Here is a 21,495-nt window from a genome sequence, read left to right on the forward strand (position 1 = left end):
AGACCAGGAGTTTGAGACCAGCCTGGGCAACACAGCAAGACCCTGTCTCTATTAAAAATTTACAAACTGGCTGGGCATAGTGGCACACACCTGTAGTCCTACCTACTTGGGATGCTAAAGCATAAGGATCCCTGGAGCCCAGGAGTTTGAGGCTGCAGTGAGCTAAGATCACATAACTGCACTCCAGACTGGGTGACAGAGTGAGGAAAAAAAAAAAGGCAAAAAATACCTTCCCATTTGTAATAAAAGCTCCCAATAGTAACGAATGGATATCTCAGATAAGCCAGTTTAAGTGCCTGAAAAAAAAAGATAATAAGGAATGGATAAAGAAAATTCAGTCTATACATGCAATGAAATTTTTTTTTTTTTTTTTGGAGACAGTGTCTCACTCTGTTGCCCTGGCTAGAGTGCCGTGGCATCAGCCTAGCTCACAGCAACCTCAAACTCCTGGGCTCAAGCAATCCTCCTGCCTCAGCCTCCAAAGTAGGTGGGACTACAGGCATGCGCCACCATGCCTGGCTAATTTTTTCTATTTTTAGTTGTTTGGCTAATTTCTTTCTACTTTTAGTAGAGACGGGGTCTCACTCTTGCTCAGGCTGGTCTCGAACTCCTGAGCTCAAACAATCTGCCCACCTCAGCCTCCCAGAGTACTAGGATTATAGGTGTGAGCCACCACGCCCGGCCTGCAATGAAATATTATTGACACTTAAAAAGGAAGAAAATCCTGCCATCTGCAACAACATACACATACCTGGAGAACATTATGCTAAGTGAAAACATAAGCCACTCAGGAACAAAATACTACATATTTCCATTTGCTATGGTCTGAGTATGTGTGTTCCCCCAAAATTCATACACTGAATTCTTATCACCAAGGTGGGGCCTCAGCCTCAACCTTCACCCAGATTAGATCTGAAGGCTCCTCTCTCTTAACTGGATTAGGGTCCTTATAAAAAGGGCTTGTGGGAGTGTATTCACTATTCCACTCTTCTGCCTCCCACCATGTGAGGATGAAGCAGGAAGTCCTTCATCAGACACTGGATGCCAGATCCTTGATCTTAGACTTCCCAGCCTCCAGAACTGTGAAAAATAAATTTCTGTTCCTTATAAATTACCCAGTCTGAAATAATGTTATTCCAGTACAAATAAACTAAGACACCAGTTACATAAAAATTTAAAACAATCAAACTTATAGATACATAGAGTAGAATGGTGGTTACCAAGGGCTGAGACAGAAGGGTAATTGGGGAGGTGTTGGTCAAATGGTACAAGGTCGTACAAGTTTAGTTACATAATATGAATGAGTTCTAGATATCTAATCAATGGAGTAATAGCGCATGAAGTTAAAACTGTGTTGTGTCCTTAAAAATTTGTTAAGAGGGTATATCTTATGTCAAATGGTCTTATCACAAAAAACAAGGGGGAAGGAGGTGATGGTTACGCTCATGGCATTGTGTGTGGCGATGGTTCCATGGGTGAATACGTATCTCTGTAGGGAAGTGTCCGCCATGTTCATGCCAGTCTCCTATGTGCTGGGTGTGTGCAGGCGCAGATGACAGCCCACCAGGACCAGATTTACCTGGGCTTTCCAGTTCCATATAGGAAAAGACTTCTGGGGCTCTTGAGGGGGACAAAATATATTTTGTGTGTGGAAGAAATGTAAATAACTTGTGGTCAGAGGGCAAACTGTGATTTACTAAAGACTGCTACAGATTCTTACCATAGCCCTTACTGAGAGGTGGAATCTAACTGCCCTCCACTTGGATTGGGACTGGTCGTGGTGATGTGCTTGAGCAATAGAATATGGTGGAAGAAATGCTTTGGGGCTTCTTGGGGGGATCGGGAGACGCCTCACAGCTCTGGCTGGTCCTCCTGGACACTGGCGCTGGACGGAACCACACAACCCCTGAGACTGTCAGACTGGGAGGAAATCCAAGCTGGCCACAAGGAAAGGCCTGGATACCTCTCCATGTCCCCTGCCGCCAGTATCCTTCCAGCTGAGAGACACCGCGAAGCAGCCAACCACGCTGTCGAGTTTTCTGACCCACAAAAATGTGACATGTAGTAAGAATAAATTTTTGTTTCAAGCCAGTAAGTTTTGTGGCACTTTGTCGCAGAGCGGACAACTGGAATACTGAAAAAGCCATAGGTAGTACCTTGTTTTGAAACATAGAATGTGTAGGTTTAGATTGAATATTAGGTTCAAAAGAAATGAATAAAGCACATTTCACATTTTTGGTTAGATCTCAAACTACAATTGTGAACTTAAAATGTGCAATTAATTAGGTTCTCACTTCTTCAACTATTAACTACGGTTCTAGTCCAAAAACAGTTATGACTGATGCACACATCCATTCTTCCCTATTCAAAATTTTCACACATTAACTGCCAGGAGAGTTGTACTTAACTCACTCTAGTTTTGACCCCAGGACACATGAAGCATATGTAAAATCTTACTTGTTGATGTCCTTATTGTTACAATTAATATTGACAATTTAATTCTAAAAATGTGTATTAAATAAATAGAAGTCAATAAATTTCATTTTTCTATTTACATTTACCTTTAAATTACACTCAAAGTTTTTATTCTATTTTTGTAATAAAACACTGTGGCCCCAGCCGGGCGCGGTGGCTCACGCCTGTAATCCTAGCACTCTGGGAGGCCGAGGCAGATGGATTGTTTGAGCTCAGGAGTTCGAGACCAGCCTGAGCAAGAGCGAGACCCCACCTCTACGAAAAATAGAAAGAAATTATATGCACAGCTAAAAATATATATAGAAAAAATTGGCCAGGCATGGTGGCGCATGCCTGTAGTCCCAGCTACTCGGGAGGCTGAGGCAGGAGGATCGCTTGAGCCCAGGAGTTTGAGGTTGCTGTGAGCTAGGCTGACGCTACGGCACTCTAGCCTGGGCAACAGAGTGAGACTCTGTCTCAAAAAAGAAGAAAAAAAGAAAAAGAAACATAAATAAATTAATTAAAATTAAAATAAAATAAAATAAATAAATAAAACATTGTGGCCCGACGAAAAGTTTCTGATCTTTTTGTATGGCAATGTGTTAAAGTCACCTGAAATGGAAGAATGAAATACAGTATTTAAGAGCTGGAAAACATGACAGGTATTTTTGAACTATAAACACAGAATTGTTACTGACCTAAGTTTATATATGCAAACGTTACAAATTATGAAAGTCTATGCTTTTGGTTTTTCTTTGCATATCTTTTTATTGAGTCTTGTTCAAATGTGTCCCACTAATTCCTGAATGCTTTCTCTCTCCTGGTGGGTTCCTAAGAATGTCACCACATGTGCTGGCACAGTTCACCAGGGATTGAACCTCACCACCCAGCAAACACAATCTTCATGTTTTACCAAGAATGCCATTTCCAATATACCAAACAAAGCTGCCGTTTGCAGGTAAACACTGATGGCTCCTTCCCCCATACTGGCACTGTACATGGACATTAGAATAAAATGAAAAGAACGAACAAAAGGAGGATTTATGTTTTTGAAGTATCAGGACTTAACACCAGATGAGCTTAGACCTGAGAAAAAGGAGGGATCTGAAAGAATTACCACGGCAGGGTCTGGATCTCGGGCTGAAGGACAGGGATGCCGTATGTGAGGCGACAGAGAGGGATGTGGTTTTCACCTTGGGGTTGTTTGTTGAGCTTGAGGTGCCTTCTGGGTAACTACAAAGAAGTAACAAACAGAGAGTTGACCCTGTGGTCTAAAGACTGGGGAAGAGGCCCAGCTGGAGAGACACAGGACTGCCCAGCCGCGGAGAGCTGAACTGGTCGCACAGAACTGCCCAGTGCAACAAACAGGGAACTGGATGGAACAGCTGCATGAGCTACGTTAATGAGAAGAAAACAGAGTTCAGGGACACAGAAAAGAAATCATCAGTGAGGTCACGACAGAAACTATCACAGAAGAATTTCCAGCAGAAGATCATGAAAGTAGCTTGAAACACGATAATCCCCCCTTAATCACGGGGGATACATTCCAGGTCCCCCAGGGGATGCCTGAAACCCTGTATAGTACCAAAACTCTGCATATACTATATTTTCTCCCATACAAACATACCTACGATAATTTGATTTATAAATTAGGTACAGTAAGGTACAAACAATAAAGAATAGAATTACAACAATTTATCGTACTAAAAGCTATGTGAATGTGGCCCCGCTCTCTCTGTCTCTCAAAATATCTGACTGTGCTGTCCTCACCTGCTCTCTGACTGTGGTTGGTCATGCACAACTGACATGCAGACAGTGACACTACACAGGGGCTGCTGTACGGCAGAAGCTTCGAGCACAGCAGGCGAGAAGACAGTCACTGGATTTGACTACGATTTAGGTTATTGGTGAGCTTTAGAAGAAATGAATTAAGACTACAGTAAGTGGGTTAAAGTGCAAATAAGCACTGGGGACATTTGCTAGAAAATGTTATTCTGAACAGTCTCCTACACACCCGCACGTACAGATGAGCTGAGAAGAGACGTACGGAGACGTATCTAAACCTGTGATGGACTCCAGCCTCCACATGTCGCAGGTTTTATCCATGAATCAAGTAGCGTCTTCCAAAAGCTGTCTGGGACCACAGCGTTTTATCTACTCCATAAAAACCTTATTGAGACAGTTGAGCTTTAGCACTAGGGAACCATTTCCACTGCAGAATGCTAAGCGTTTATTTCCAGGTTGGTAGTGAACAACTTCCCACTACATCATCTATGTGACCAATGAAGTTGGTGTTTCAGGCTTTAGCAAGCAGTTTAGCATGCTCTCTTCTCAAGTTCCGTTCCATTCAGGTAACAAATCTGACTGTCCATATGCCCTTGCATCAGAAAGACCAGAGACAAATTTGTACTCAGTTTAAATAACTCTAAGGTCTTAGAACCTGCATATATGTACATGCTAACATTATGCTATTTATATACATTTCCTGCAAGCTGAGGTTTAACTACTTCTGTTTTTCCATTTTAATTCATGGACCGCATCCATAAAGCATAATGTAACAGTGAGGAGTAAATAAACAAATAACTCACCAGAGATTGATTCATTTTTTGTTGTTCTTGGAAATTCACGGAGCACTCTGGAAGTTCATCTGAGAAAGAAGATGAATGGAGTGGATTAAGGAAAGAACTGGTTTGGCTGGGTCCTAGATCCTCTTGCCCAGAACTCCCCACACATTAGCTGGGAAAAGATAAAACCTCCCCGTGACAGAACAGTCCTTTTAAAAGGGCAACAAAGGCTCCACTGAAGATGCACCCACAAGTGCGTCGATTGGTAGAGATTAGACTATTTGGGGGTTCATGAAAACAAACATTACCTACGGATTTAGCATATTACATAAAGATATAATTTAACATTGTAAGCCAAAGAAACACGAAGTCTTCACTAAAATTAACATTATAGGAATATACTTGGGCTGTATTAACTATTTCTCTATTAATAGGAAATGTCACACGATTCCGTATGAGTGTTTCCACTACAACACATCTTGCTTTTCTCTACCTACACATCGTGGAAAGTATGCACCTTGCAACCCAACATTTTTTGCCCATGATTATATAGAAAAAAAAAAAAAACGTACCTACTGAATATTTCTTGGGGCACACTGTTCCAGTAATGTTTCCCAACAACCTGTCTCCCCGTACCCAAGACCTGATGTAGTACGCTTTGACGATAAATTAGGCTTTGCCATTTGACTTGTTTTGGTCAGCGGGACGTTAGAAAATGGGATGGAAAAGGACCTGCCCAGTGGTGCTTGCTTTCTTGGACACAGTCACACTGTCCAGAAGCCTGGGGCTAATCTGTTGGAGATGCAGGATCTAGCCAAGGGTCAGCACAAACTACCAGATATGTAAGCAAAACCATCTTGAACTAACCAGTCTCAGTCAAGGCGCCAGGCGACTAAATTCGCATTTGTGACCTAGGCGACACTAGCTAGCATAGAAAACGCCAAGTTGAACATGCGCCAAAACATGAATCCCCAGAACTTCAATCAAATAAAATGGTTGTTTTTGTTAAGCCAGTAAGTTTTGCTTGGTTCCTTACACAGCAAATGCTAACTGAATCATCTAAGCCACCAGAACTCAATGTTTTTAAGAAAAATTACATAGAGGAAAAAGTCTTAAATTGTATGTCAAACACAATCAATAGAACTTCACAACCACATGTAAAAGTTTTGCAAATCACAGTGAATGTCAACGTGATGGACTGAATGGAGGTTGCTGGTTTTAACAGAGAACACGTGCAACGTACAAACCAACTGCACACCAGAAGGCTACATTTTAAGTTTTTTATGTCATAAAAGAGTCTGTTTACTTTATTTATTTATTTTTTTTTTTGAGACAGAGTCTCACTCTGTTGCCCAGGCTAGAGTGAGTGCCATGGCGTCAGCCTAGTTCACAGCAACCTCAAACTCCTGGGCTCAAGCAATCCTCCTGTCTCAGCCTCCCGAGTAGCTGGGACTACAGGCATGCGCCACCATGCCCGGCTAATTTTTTCTATATATATTTTTAGCTGTCCATATAATTTCTTTCTATTTTTAGTAGAGATGGGGTCTCGCTCTTGCTCAGGCAGGTCTCGAACTCCTGAGCTCAAACGATCCGCCCACCTCGGCCTCCCAGAGTGCTAGGATTACAGGCGTGAGCCACCGCGCCCGGCCAAGGCAGGGTATTTTAAAGCAGTGTTTGTTCTAAGTTGACTTCAGTGTCACAACAATAATCTCAAAAATAAACACACACTTGTTTTGATTTAATTGTGGCAAAGGGGTAACACCAGCAAAAAGTCAGGAGGCCCGACATCTACAAATCACATGATTCTGGCAAGTTACATCTCGAATCCAATCTTTTTCATCTTTTTTATAAGGCAGAAATACCATGGCAGGCCAGGTGCGGTGGCTCATGCCCATAATCCCAGCACTCTCAGAGGCCAAGTCGTGGGGATCACTTTACGGCCAGGAGTTCGAGACCAGCCTGAGCAAGAGTGAGACCCCCCATCTCTACAAAAAACAGAAAAATTAGCCAGGCATGGCGATATGCATCTGCAGTCCCAGCTACTTGGGAGTCTGAGGCAGGAGGATCCCTTGAGCCCAGGAGTTTGAGGTTGCAGTGGGCTACGATGACGCCACGGCACTCTAGCCAGGACAAGAGAGCAAGACTCTGTCTTAAAAAAAAAAGTCATGGCAACCCCTACTGCAGTACAAGGAAGAGCTGTCAGGAGAGAGGGATGTCAGCATAGCTCTATGTGCCAGATTCGGTGACAGACTACAGAAGCAATGAGAGGAGACTCAGAAAGTGTCTTTGGAGAGCACTGGAGGCGGATCCTCTCGGGGTGGCACGTTCCTTGCCACCCCAGACCACACCTTGGGCCCACCAAGCAGCATCTCCCGGGCCCACACGTCTCAGCCAGCTCCCCCCTTCTGAAAGTTGGTCCAAATCCTCCGATGTCACCCAGTCTCCGACAGCTACCGAATCCTGCTGTATTCCAGGGAGAAAGACCAGAAATTCCCGGAGCCACGCACGGCCGGGCTCCTCACCTGTCCGCGACCCCCTTTCCTCTGCTCTGAAGTGCGGGTAGGGGGGCTCGGGCCAGAGGGCTGGGCTCTTTCAGGTGAGGCTCCCATTCACAGGGCGCCCTGCTTCGAACTTCGCAACGCCTACTTGGTTCCAAAGAAAAGCAGACCACCATCCGAGACCCCCGTCTCCTCGTAGAACTCCACGTCCCTGGAAACGAAGTTTGCACAAATGTCTGCAAACCACAGACCAACAGGGCCAGACGGGACACCTGCTGAGGAGACACCAGAAAACCCACAAACACGACCGTCACATAGTAAGGCTCGGTCTGCACGCCCTGCACAGTGACTTGTCTGGAAACTGGGGGCGTTTCACTGGCGCTATCGCCAACGCGCCCACCTCACAGCTGGGTGAACCGAGCGTCTCCTAGGTTAGCAGGACCCTCCGGCGGCAGAGCCGAGACGGGACTCGCGCTGCAGACCACCCAGGCTGCGCTCTGCGGACCCCGCCGCGTCCCACCCGCCATCTCGAACCCGACCGCCCCACGCGGAGCTTCTGGAAGCCGCGTCTGCAGCCCCGGAGACCACGCCCGGCCTCCCGGACGCGCCGGCTTCCCGCAGAGCCACCCTCGGCAGCCCCGACCCGGGTCCGCGGCTCGCACCCGCACGTCGGGCCCGCCGCCTCCGACCCCCTGCGCGGCTGCTCCCACCAGGGGGCGACACCAGTCCCGCCTCCAGGACGCCCCGAGGCCCGCGCGCTCCCTTCCGCGCTCGCGCCAACCTTCAGGGACGCACGAGGCGGCCCCACACCTGCCCAGCAACAGCGCTAGCGACGCCGAGACCCGAGCTTCCGGCGGAAGATGGCGGGAGTGGGCGGGGAGGCGCATGCGTAGAGAGATCCAGGAAGAACCCGTCCCTCGGCCCCGGCCTGGGAACGTCATTTGAGGGGAGACTCCACTTCCCAGAAGACACTGCGGTCCTCCGTTAGGAACCGGCGCGGGAAGATTTGTTTCTTTCCCCAGCGGGGAGTCCTGTGGCCAGGAGACCCGGACCCGAGGGGTCGGGGTGGTCTCCATCCACGAGACAGAGATGTGGAATTCCGGTTCTTTATTAAAGCGTCGTTTGACAACCTGGGACCTTGTGGGAATAATTCGGGCAAATTCCAATGTGGGTCAGTTAGTCCGTGCTATTGGGAAGTAACCTGCTAAAATTCTGATGTAGGTGTTGCTGTAGAACCCACGTCTATTTTTTATACATATAATCCACAACATGAAAAAAATCAAGTCTCTTTTAATTTAGATTTGTTAATAAACAATAAATTAATATGGTAACTCTCTTACAACCCATTAAAAGATATTTGTCCTCACCCAGTGTACTAATTTGTGAGTCTTCAAGGTACTGTATTTTACAGTTGGAGACTGCTCTATTGTATATACTGGAATAAAATAGCAGGATCATAGGTAGATACACTCCATGATCCTTGTGCCAATTTACACTTCCAATGTCTGATGATAAAATTTGACAGAGACTCTCCAGATCCATGCATCCATCATCTGTCCACGATCCATCCAGTCTTTAGTTATTTGTTTTTTGTTTGTTTGTGAAATGTGCCTGGACTTTGCCCTTCCTTCCCTGATTTTTGCCACAAACTCGGCGAGGAGTTCTGCATAGGAGTTTCTCAGAGCCTCCATCATCACTGAAGTTCCTCTTCAGACAGGGAAATGCCCAACTGGAGAGATCAGGGTTGATTTGGACTTGGGTGGTGGAATGAGGGGTGGGGTGAAAGGAGGGTGAAGTTTGAGGGTGGGTGGATAGAGGCAATGAGAGGCCTGATTTTTTCCCAAGCCCTGTCCCCTGGTTTTCTCTTTTCCTAACGTATGCCCTGCCTTGTTCCTCTGTGTTCTCTGATCCTATAATTGCCCCTCAGTGACTCCATTTTGCAGATCCAGGGAACTCAGCCTTGACCTTCCCAGAGCTCTCTTGCCCTAAACTTTGGACTCCCTAGCTTCCCTTCCTCAGGCACCTGGATCCCAGGCCTCTCTTTTAAACACATATTGTGATGATATCTGGGAATCCTCTAAATACAGGATGATTGACAGGGGTTTGGTGAGGGAAATCAGTGCCTGATATTTCACCCTCCTAGGATATGGCTTGTCATTCCCTCTTTGTGGGCCTCAGTCTTCTGTCCGTAAAAATGGAGATAGTAATATACATTTGAACGTGTAGATCTCACCCTGAGCCCACCACTAATAGTATAAAGGCCAAGAATGCAATCCCTTTCTTCCTGAAGGTAAGGTCCCCAGAGCCAAGGAGAAGAGGCTCGGGATGATACCTACGTGTTTCCAACACTAGCCATATATTGTAGTTTTTAGTGTTTAAGTTTACACATCTTTTGTTAAGTTAGTCATAAGTGTTTTACTTTTGATTTTATCAAAACTAGAATTGTTTTCTTAAGTTTATGTTTGGATTGTTCAATTCTTGTGTATGGAAATACAGTCCGTTTTTGTATATTGATCTTTTATCCTGTTACTTTCCTCAACTCTTTTTTATTCTGATAGTTTTTAGTGAATTATGATTTTCTAAATACAATATCATGTCATCTGCAAACAAAGATAATTGTACTTCCTTTCTAATCTAGATATCTTTCTTTTATTTCTGTTGCAAGATTGTCCTGGCTAGCACCTCCAGTACAATGATGAATAGATGTGGTGAGAGTGGATATATTTAGTCTTCTCTTTTTTTTTCTTGATCAGTCTAGGTAAGTGTTGGTAAAAACTCCTTGTGGAAACTGAGAACTATCCTCTGTAAGTGGAGGGGAAGCTCAGACCACTTCCAGGTTAGTATTAGTCAAAGACTTATTTGGGGGAAATTACATATGAGACAGCCTTGGGTGGCATAAAGCAAGATTAAGTAGATCTTCACACTTGCAGTGCATGCCTGCCTAACCTTTTATACCAGGAAAAGAAAAAGAACGAAGAAAGAAGAAAAGTCACTGATGGCGTGTTAAGCCATATGGTTGCTTTCTTAATTTATTACCTTCTACTTGAAGGCATTGTTTGGGCTCTCTACAACCTGGTCAGCATTTTTAAGATGAGAGGCATATTCCTGGCAACAGGAGTTATCTTGGTCCTCCAGTCACTGCATCCTGACACTAACTTCTCAATCACACCCAAAATACATTTTCACAACAATAAAGGTTTGTCAGTTTTTCTGAGCTGTTATGAACATACTTTAGTTTCATTGTTTTTCTTTATTGCCTTTCTACCTTCTATTTCATTGGTTTCTGCTGTAATTCTTATTATTTCCTCCCTTCTTCTTAGATTTCATTTACTCTTCTTTTTTCAGTGTCTTTAGGTGGAAAGTGATATTATTGATTTGAAATCTTTTTTATTACTGTAGGTATTTATAGCTGTAAATTTCCCTCTAACCAGGGTTTCAGCTGTCTTCCATAGATTTGTCAGTTGTGTCTTCATTTTCATTCCTCTCAGTGTATTTTCAAATTTCCCTTTTGGTTTCTTCTTTGACCTATTGGTAGTTTGGGAGTGTTTTGTTTAATTCCCACATATTTGAGTTTCCCTGATTTTTGTGTTAATTTGAAGGTTCACTCTATTGTGATTGAAGTACATGCTGTTCTGATTCCTTTAATAGCTTAGCATAGAGTCTATTATGGAGAATGCTCATGTGCCTTTTTTTTTTTTTTTTTTTTTTGAGGCAGAGTCTCACTCTGTTGCCCGGGCTAGAGTGAGTGCCGTGGCGTCAGCCTAGCTCACAGCAACCTCAAACTCCTGGGCTTAAGCGATCCTCCTGCCTCAGCCTCCCGAGTAGCTGGGACTACAGGCATGCACCACCATGCCTGGCTAATTTTTTTATATATATATAATTTTAGCTGTCCAGATCATTTCTTTCTATTTTTAGTAGAGACGGGGTCTCGCTCTTGCTCAGGCTGGTCTCAAACTCCTGACCTCAAGCGATCCTCCCGTCTCAGGCTCATGTGCTCTTGAGAAGAATGTATCTTCTGCTATCATTGGGTAGAATGTTTTCTACGTGTTTTTCAGGTCTAGTGAGATCATGAAGTTGTTTACGTCTTCTATTTCCTTGTTGCTGTTCTGCCTATTCATCCTTTATTGAAAGTGGGGTATCAAATTCTCTAAATATTATTCTTGAATTTTCTATTTTGACCTTCATTTCTGTCAGTTTTTGCTTCATGTACCTTGGTGATATTTAATTAGGTGCATGTATGTTTATACTTGTTCTTTCTTACTGTTGGATTGACCATTTTATCATTGTAAAATGTCCCACATTATCTCTAAAAACTTTTTTTGTTTTAAAATATATTTTGTCTGTTATTAGTATGCTACTTTAGCATAGCTTTCTTGGGTTTTTTCTCTGCATGCTATATCTATTTCCATCCTTTTACTCTCAAACCATTTGTATCTTTGAATATAAAATATTACTCCTGTAGACAGCATACAGTTGGATCTTATTTTTTATTGTGACAATAATTAACTTTTGATTAGATTGTTAAATCAATTCCCATTAACATCCTTGTTGATCTGGTTGGATTTGCATCTGCCGTTTAATTTTTGTTTTTATCCTTCCCATGTCCTTTTTTTTTTTTTTTTTTTGAGACAGAGTCTCACTTTGTTGCCCAGGCTAGAGTGAGTGCCATGGCATCAGCCTAGCTCACAGCAACCTCAAACTCCTGGGCTCAAGCGATCCTCCTGCCTCAGCCTCCCGAGTAGCTGGGACTACAGGCATGCGCCACTATGCCCGGCTAATTTTTCTATATATATATTTTTAGTTGTCCATATAATTTCTTTCTATTTTTAGTAGAGACGGGGTCTCGCTCTTGCTCAGGCTGGTCTCAAACTCCTGACCTTGAGCGATCCACCCGCCTCGGCCTCCCAGAGTGCTAGGATTACAGGCGTGAGCCACCGCGCCCGGCCCCCATGTCCTTTTAATTCCTCAGTTTCTCTCTTATGCTTCCTTTTACAGCAAGTATTTCCTAACATAGCATTTAAATTTCTTTAATGATTGTTATCTCTTTACTTATTTATTTATTTAGGCTCATGAGGTAAAACAGTATAATGATCTTTAGCACTGTATTTTTTCCTTATTGTTGTAATCAGTGTTCTTGGGCTTATATTACACATCTTAACTGATCAGAGTGACCTTCAGATTTGTGCCAATTCAGATTAATTCCAGTTAGACACAGAGACATTACCCAACCTGCGGCCTCAGGGCCACATGTAACCTTCTGGATCCCTGAGTGCAGCCGTTGACTGATCCATACAAGGATTTGCTCTGTAAAGTCTGGACTGGTCGAGGAGCCATGCTTGGGGGTCTGTGGACCCATGTGGCCTTGAGGCTGCAGGTTCCCCACCCGGCATCTGCATACGGCTTTATACCACTATGTAGTTCTATCCCCTTCTCTACGTACCTTTCAAAGGTACTATTCTTAGATATCTTACATCTATACATGACACAAACTCAACAGTACATTGTTATAATTACTTCACATAACTTTACATCTTTAAAGAAGCTGAAAGAAGAAAAGCAGGTTAATATTTAGAATTTTGTTTTATTAACCTTCTTATTTAGCATTTACAGTTCTTGTCATTTGTTTTTATAGATTTGAATTACCTGGAGTCTGATATATGGAGTTATTTGCTTAAACCAATACAGCTTTTCTCCCACCCACCTCATTTGTTCTGTTATTCGCAAACATGTTTCAGTTCTGTATGCCACAGGACAAACGATGCGTTGCATGTACACTGTCCGATACAGTTTCTTTCTAAATCAGTTAAGAGAAAACATAGAAAACGTGCTCATACTGCCTTTTATTAGTTTTATAATAATAAACTAAGTTTCATTTCATATTTACCTTTACTAGTGCCCTGTATTTGTGTGTGTGCAAATGTGAATTATTTTCTGGGTCATCACTTTCTGCCTGAATAACTTCTTTTAATATTTCTTGTAAGCCAGATCTTCTAGCAACAAACTCTCTCCATTTTGTTAATCTCCATATGTCTTTATTTCATCCTCATTTTTGAACCACAGCCATGCTGGATATAGAATTATTTTCTTTAGAAGTTGGATACGTTGTCATACTTCTTTCTGGCCTCTATTGTTTCTGTTGAGAAGTCAGTTGTTGATCTTGTTGGGGTTCCCATTTAAGGGTTTTAAAGGATCTCTTTTAAGTTCAAAGGGTTCCTTTTTTCTCTCTCACTTCCTGCTGTCAACATTTCCTACATGTCTTTAGCTTTTAGCATCAGTACTATGATGTGTCTGTGAATCTCTTTAAGTTTATCCTAACTGAAGTTCACTGAGCTTCTGCATGTAAAACTTTATTAGCTATATGCAGTTGGACCATTTCCAGAGACTTTAAATGGCTGTTTTTCTTTTGTATAGTTTTTGGAATTTTCATCAATTTTCAGAAGAGAACGTATTTCTTACTCACCTTCCTGCGCAGGTCAGTGAAGGGTGTGTGGCAGGGAACTCGGGCTGTTGCTGGCTCCAACGGCTTCTCTATCTGGAGCACATGCCAGGTTGTTCTATGCTTTGTTTGGAAGTGATTCAGTGGCCCAAACTAGCCCCCTGGCTCTGCCTAACTTGCAAGGGAGCTTGGAAACGTGAGGATCAGATGGAATGTTTAGCACTTTCTTCAACACACTTGGCATGGGCCCAGCTCCTCCTCCCCATCCATGGTCACACGAGGTCAGGAGAGTAAAGCGTCACGTTTGCTTCCACCGCTTTCTACAAGTCCTGGAGGAAGAAGCCAAGGACAGGAGCTCTATCACCACTGAGCAAAATCTAGGCACAAGATGATACAGAAAGAGGAGCACAGGTATTTGATGGGGCAGCTGGTACTAATGGGACTGCCTGAAGACCTGCTCTCAAGAGGACCACGCCACTGTGACCTCAGGCGGAGAGTGCTCATTTACAGCGTTGAGGCTGCAGAGAAACAGAGTTGAAGGAATCTTGAATTTCAGCGTCAGATCCCAGAGGAGATAAGGGAGGATGGCTCTGCCCTGAAGAAAGGGCTTCCTCCTCAGACCCATCCCAGGTTGAGCCAGGTAGGCATTTTTGCTCTTTATGGGATAGGAAAGCCCCCAGGAGGAGAAGCCCCACACCCAGCTGGGCAAATCAGAAGTCAGATCTGCCACTGTCATTAGAGGACTGTTGAGAAAACAGACCTGCGTAACTGCAGACAAATCTCCTATCAGCTACCCACGTTAATCAAGGGAGGACACGGATAATTCAGATGACATAAGGAATCCAGGCCGGGCGCGGTGGCTCACTCCTGTAATCCTGGCACTTGGGAGGCCGAGACGGGAGGATCGTTTGAGCTCAGGAGTTCGAGACCAGCCTGAGCAAGAGCGAGACCCCGTCTCTACTACAAATAGAAAGAAATTATCTGGACAACTAAAAATATATAGAAAAAAGTAGCTGGGCATGGTGGTGCATGCCTGTAGTCCCAGCTACTTGGAAGGCTGAGGCAGGAGGATCGCTTGAGCCCAGGAGTTTGAGGTTGCTGTGAGCTAGGCTGACGCCACGGCACTCACTCTAGCCTGGGCAACAGACAAAGATTCTGTCTCAAAAAAAAAAAAAAAAATCCAAATTAACATCTTCAGATTGAGTTGACAGGATCTTAGAACCATAAGCAAAATATTAAGCAGGTATAAGAGGAAAAAAAATCAATAAAGGAGAAAGATTTTTCTTTTTGAGACAGTGCCTCATTCTGTTGCCCGGGCTGGAGTGCAGTGGTGCAATCACAGCTCACTACAACCTCCAACTTCCAGGCTCAGGCGATCCTCCCGCCTCAGCCTCCCAAGTACCTGGGACTAGAGGCATGCACCACCATGCCCGGCTAATTTTTTCTATTTTTCTTTTTAGTAGAGATAGGGTCTCACTCTTCCTCAGGCCGATCTTGAACTCCTGATCTCAAGCAATCCTCCCACCTCGGCCCCTCAGAGTGCTAGGAAAAAAAGTTATATTTTTAAAGAAAAGCCATAATACGCCTATTACTAGATTGTGGCCCTGTGCATAGTCTTCAAATTCTTGTTATTGGCCAACAGGCTGGACTACATCCTGAATTCTCCTGATTTCTTCCTCCTATTTGACTACAACTCTCCAACTAAACACAAAAGCTGCTCTCCTACTTCAGCCCTATAAGCTAAAACTAAATAAATTGTAAGGGACAAGCTTGTGCCTGATGTATGGATCACAAAAAGGTTCACAAAACCATCTGGTGTCATGACCAGAGACATGCAAACTACAAATCAAGAGAAGTTAATGTTTTTGCACTGCACACATATTTTCCCAAGACATCAGAGCAAGAATCCGTATCATCATGCTACCTTTTTCACTTGGCAGAATGATGAGGTACATGAAATTTCATAATCAATAGCTTCTGCTGGTAACTTAACAAAACCTACTCTAAAAATTCCTTGAGTATCCGTTGGTTAAATAGGAAAATGTCTGTGTTACTGCCAATACCATGTGCTGTACCTGCCTAAATTCCTCTAGGAAATCTGAGCTCAACATGCACCAAAAAAACAGTCCACATGGTCACAGGTCTCACCTAATCCCTTATGGTCATTTGATTTATTCAACTGGTTAACTTTAAGCCCAGGTTCATGGCTTAAAACAATTACATAAACCGGAATTGTCATATTACTATTAATTTTACTTTGTGTATTTCCTTTTTAAACTTTGTATCTGTTACTTGTGACATTTTTTCAAAATTACAACTCCTAGCAAAATAATCCTGGCACAGTACTTTAAGATGATAGCGAAAGACTACAAGAAAAGACAAAATTGAACTTAATAACAGACCTCGGATAGACTGAGTCTGAAAACCTCTCCCTTCACCTCTCCCTCGTTGCTCAAACGTGCCTACAAGGAGTTTGACCCAGACTCCTGGACGCCAATCATTCCCTCAACATGGGAAAGACCAGAAACCAGAATAGGTCCCCCCTGGCACCAAGGACCATCAAAACCCAACCCCAAGATTATTGATCAGTGATGCTTTCAGAGGAAGATCTTGGCCAAAAGGGGTATGTGAAAGTGGTCTGGATCAAGATGAAGTCACTACTGGTAAGAAAGCCCTGACAGTGAAAGCAGGGGAGGCATGGAGCGAGGATCCTCGCACTCGTGTGCCTGATGACAAAGACTCTACGAAAACCACAACTTTGCACAAAGGCCATTGCAACTTCACACACACACAACTCCCGTAAGGACACCTGCCCAGTACCTGTCCAGTCATGGACTGGCATCACCCTTGTTATTGATCTTTGTAGTCGAGGATAATTACTTCAAAACAATTATGTAATCCTCATTTTTTCCTTTAAAAATTTGTGTCTTTCCCTTCCTCTCTGACTGTGCACCTAGTTTGCTTCCCCTATGGCATGTGTGTTTACAATGCAACACTCTATTCCCAAATAAGTATCTTTTCTTCAGAGGGTCTAATTTTTATTTAGGTTGACAGGTTCCAGCTGGCCTTACAAATATTGGGACAGGGAAGCAAAATCAGCTGGAAGCATCTGATTTAGAACTAGAAATATTTAAGTATGTACACAGATCAATGTGAGTACTGACCTCTAAATCCTTTCACAGATAAGGAACTAACATTTACCTGAAATTACAAGAAACAAGATAACCATGCAAATGTTTATTGATGCTTTAGAGAGGCTGGGATCCGCCTTTCTCCTCTGGGATGTGCTTTCCCAGCAGCCTTAGTTTCATGATCCACATAGGAGCTCCTTTCTTCTAAGGGCTTTTCTTTCTGTACCAGTTTCTTCACTGCTGCTTGAAGGGCAAACTCTGCCCTGGGTTGGGCCAGCTGCTGCACACCCTCCAGCCGGTCTGAGAGAAACAGGATGCACTCCCACCCCGCTGCCCGTGTCCTTGCAACCTCCCGTGGGATGCAGCGTCCACGGCAAAGCAGTGCTATGAACAGGGATGTGGGCTGTGAGGTTGCGTCTGCACTCTACGGGATTTCCAAACCAACCAATCAGTGCATGGCTGACACCAGTCAGCTCTGCCTCCCTGAAGGGGTTTGGAAACACAAATTCTCCTCCGTGCAGCTCTGGGAAGCTCTAATCTTTTGTTGCACTTAACAGGAATCTTTAATGTAACAATCCACTCCAGGGAATTTATCCTTAGGAAGTATTTGGAAATGCACATAGATGCGTGCACAGAGTTATTCATTTGCAATAATCTAGATGCCCATCAGTAGAAGAATGGTTATGTAAATTAGTGCACAGACATAGAAAAGACAACTGCCAGCCCTGCACGGTGACTCACGCCTGTAATCCCAGCACTCTGGGAGGCCAAGGTGGGAGGATCGCTTGAGCTCAGGAGTTTGAAACCAGCCTGAGCAAGAAGAGCAAGACCTTGTCTCTACAAAAACAGAAAAATTATCCAGGTGTCACGGTGTGTGCCTGTAGTCCTCGCTACTTGGGAGGCTCAGGCAGGATTGCTGGAGCCCCGGAGTTTCAGACTGCAGTGAGCTATGATGATGCCACTGCACTCTAGCCAGGGTGACAGAGCAAGACTATCTCAAAAAAATAAATAAGAAAAAATAACTTCCAAGCCCTTAAGAGGATAAAAATGGATCTTGAGGGACCCTCTCTGTTAGAGAGACAGCACAGGATGGTGCTAACGGTTTTGGCTGTAGAGCACGATCACCTGGAATCAGCTCGGAGCTCTACTACTTGCTACCTGTGTGGCCCTGGGTAAATTACCAAGGGCGCAGGGCTCCACCTACTCCTTAGTAAAGTGGGTTGCTGTGAGGATTAAATGAGTTAGTGTAAAGTGCACAGGACATGAGTACTTGGGCCATGGCAAGAACTCAATGAAAATTAGCTGTTATGATTTATGATGTATCCTTAAATGAGTAAAGCATGTTATGGGAGCGTGTGTAGACGATGATCCCATTTTTGTTTCCTACATAATGTACACACGTCCACGTGTATTTGCACTTGTTAGAAGGTCCTGGGAGTTCATATGATTTAGTGAAATCATTTATTCAATCAAGTACTTGGATTTTGCTGGTCCACTCTGAAACCTTTCAGCTGTCCTGTTCACCCTTTCACATACTAATTGGCTGAACAAACATTTGCAGAGTAGGACGTGCCAGGAGAGAGCAAGAGTCACTGCAGCCACAGAGAGGCTCCCCGGGAGGAAGAACTGCAGCCGACGGGCACACAGTGCATCCCTAACACACGTGCAGGGAGAACGAGAGGGCAGCACAGCTTCCTCAAGCGCACAGCAGCAGCCTAACCTGTGTCCAGGAGGCCCTGGGAGAAGTCACATGGGAGTGACTGCTGCAAGACGCGCAGGGGATCCCCAGAAGAAGGGGGTCTTCTGGCAAGGGGGCAGCAGGTGGGGAGGCCTCAAGGCACCAAGTGCCCCGGAATGGACAGGAATGTTCGAAGTCCAGAGAAAAGCACAGAGACCAGGCAACAGAGGAAATTCCTTACGGAAGCAGAAAGCCATACGTAAAACAAACAGCCGGCCGGGCGCGGTGGCTCACGCCTGTAATCCTAGCACTCTGGGAGGCCGAGGCGGGTGGATCGCTCGAGGTCAGGAGTTCGAGACCAGCCTGAGCAAGAGTGGGACCCCGTCTCTACTAAAAATAGAAAGAAATTATATGGAAAACTAAAATATATATATACAAAAAATTAGCTGGGCATGGTGGCGCATGCCTGTAGTCCCAGCTACTCGGGAGGCTGAGGCAGGAGGATCGCTTGAGCCCAGGAGTTTGAGGTTGCTGTGAGCTAGGCTGACGCCACGGCACTCACTCTAGCCCGGGCAACAGAGTGAGACTCTGTCTCAAAAAAAAAAAAAAAAAAAAAAACCAAACAGCCATACATAAGGGATTTAAACGGTGGCGAAATTTGATTAAATGTAGCGTTTTAAAATAGTCTCACAGCTGTCCAATGGGGAATGGACCAGCTGGGACTAGAGTGACTTAGGGACCCTGCCTGGGTCCTTGTGGTCATCCAGGGGACAGGTGAGGGCAGCTGGGATGAGGGTGCAGGATCTGGACATAGAAAGTGATGGCCTTACAGACAATCTAACTTCAATATAGAGAATCTCCCAATTTAGCCTCATCAGAAGGGAAGGCAGCTCAACACCAGACGGCATATAAAGCAACGTGTGCGGCAGTGGGAAGACAAGCAGCCTGCACTGAGACCTTCTCAAGGGCAGCGATAAACACACCTTGCAACACGCGACCTCCCAGAAAGAGTACCCTATTGATATGACAACTTACCAACGTGCAGACTAATTTCCTTCAAATGATGATTGATAAATACCTTTATTTCTAGTGCTTGGAGTTATCCACAATGCAGTAACAGCCATCCTTGAAGCAATTACTGGACAACAGTAGTTCTACACTGTAATTGCAGTATTGCAGAAGTGAAACCTGTCATTAAATAAACCTGAGTTAACAGGCCCTCTGCTTTAAAAAATAGAAACCCACAGCTTCACCACCACAAAAGAAAAAGAACTTACGACCTACATTCATCAGACACAGCGTAAGGCGACCTCTGATGCATCGCGCCTACCTGTGATGCTCTGGAGTGTGGACAGAACTGCCACTGGCTCTAAACTACAGAATGAGGCAAAGGCGTGGGGACGTCCCTCCCACGACTGCCCGGCTACTTACGATTGTCCCGGTCAACGGGAGTCACACCCTCCCTCCCTGACCCTGCGGGAACAAGCAGCCCCACCCACGGAGAGGCCGCGGGGCAGGCAATGGCGGGTCCTCAACAGTCAGCGGGTCAGAAACCAGGCCCTCGGTCACACGTCCTCAGGGAAACAAACGCAGCCCAGACCTGAACAGGCTGAGCAGCAGCTTCCCCAGTCCAGCCCCTGCTGCGGATGCAGAGCCCCTCACTGTCCCTGCAGCCCCCTGAGATCCTCAGCTAAGCCACGCCCAGCTCCAGGCCCCAGAAACTGAGGTGGTGAATGTGGGTTGTTTCGAGCCAATGCGTGGCTGGCTATTTCTTAGGCAACAACAGAAACCTATTTCTCTGCATCAATGTCCCCAAACCGAGCGGTTCCTGGACGGGCTCTTTCAGTGTCCTCCACGTCACCACAGGATTCTGCCCTGCCGTCCTCAGGACTTCAGAGCCACAGGGTGAAACAAGGGACACGACCAAGATCAATATCCTGCAGCATAAGAACAATCTTTCCATGTATGTCTTTTCCCAGGAGGGGGTTTTCCCAGCTACGCCACAGAATCCTCCTAACGTGTCCCCGGACAGAACTGGGACACATGCACAGCCAGAAAGGACAATAAAAGATTAATCTTAGCTAATCATAAGAAACTCAACCAAGATACAAGTGGCTAATATCACCAAATCCACACTTTTGTCAAAAAGTTGATGATGGCTCTCGTGTAGCCAGTGTTACTGCCTGTGAGTTCCTTAATTTTCTAAATTACGATAAACATCACCATATCTACATGTTTTAGTTCATTTTCTGGTATTTTGAATACCTGGAACTGAGTAATCTACAGAAATGAACTCTTTTCGGTTCTGCAGGCTGGGAAGTCGGGAACAGCTTGGTATCTGGAGAGGCCTTCTTCCTCGGGATGCTCCACCTGCAGGGCTGGCGCAGGCCTCCTGGCAGGCCAGCTCAGGCAAGTGCCTCTTCTCGTAGGGCCACCAGTTCCACTCCCATGATGACCTGTTATTTTCCACGAATGGATTAATCCACTCATGAGAGAGCCCTCACGATCCACTCATCTCTTAAAAGGCCCCAACTCCTCAAACTGCCACTTTGGGGATTATGTTTCCACATGAGTTTTGGAGATGTTCAAACCATAGCACTGTGAATTAGACACTGTTTAGCAGGTGCCAGGTAACACTCAAAGCACTTTCCTTATCCTGTGTATTCCTCACAATGACCCTTTGATGCAGCTCTTATTGTTACTGCCTTTTTGAATGTGCAGAAATAGAAGCCCA

The sequence above is a fragment of the Eulemur rufifrons genome, unplaced genomic scaffold (assembly GCF_041146395.1).
Source record: "Eulemur rufifrons isolate Redbay unplaced genomic scaffold, OSU_ERuf_1 scaffold_84, whole genome shotgun sequence".
In the NCBI taxonomy this organism is placed as follows: Eukaryota; Metazoa; Chordata; class Mammalia; order Primates; family Lemuridae; genus Eulemur; species Eulemur rufifrons.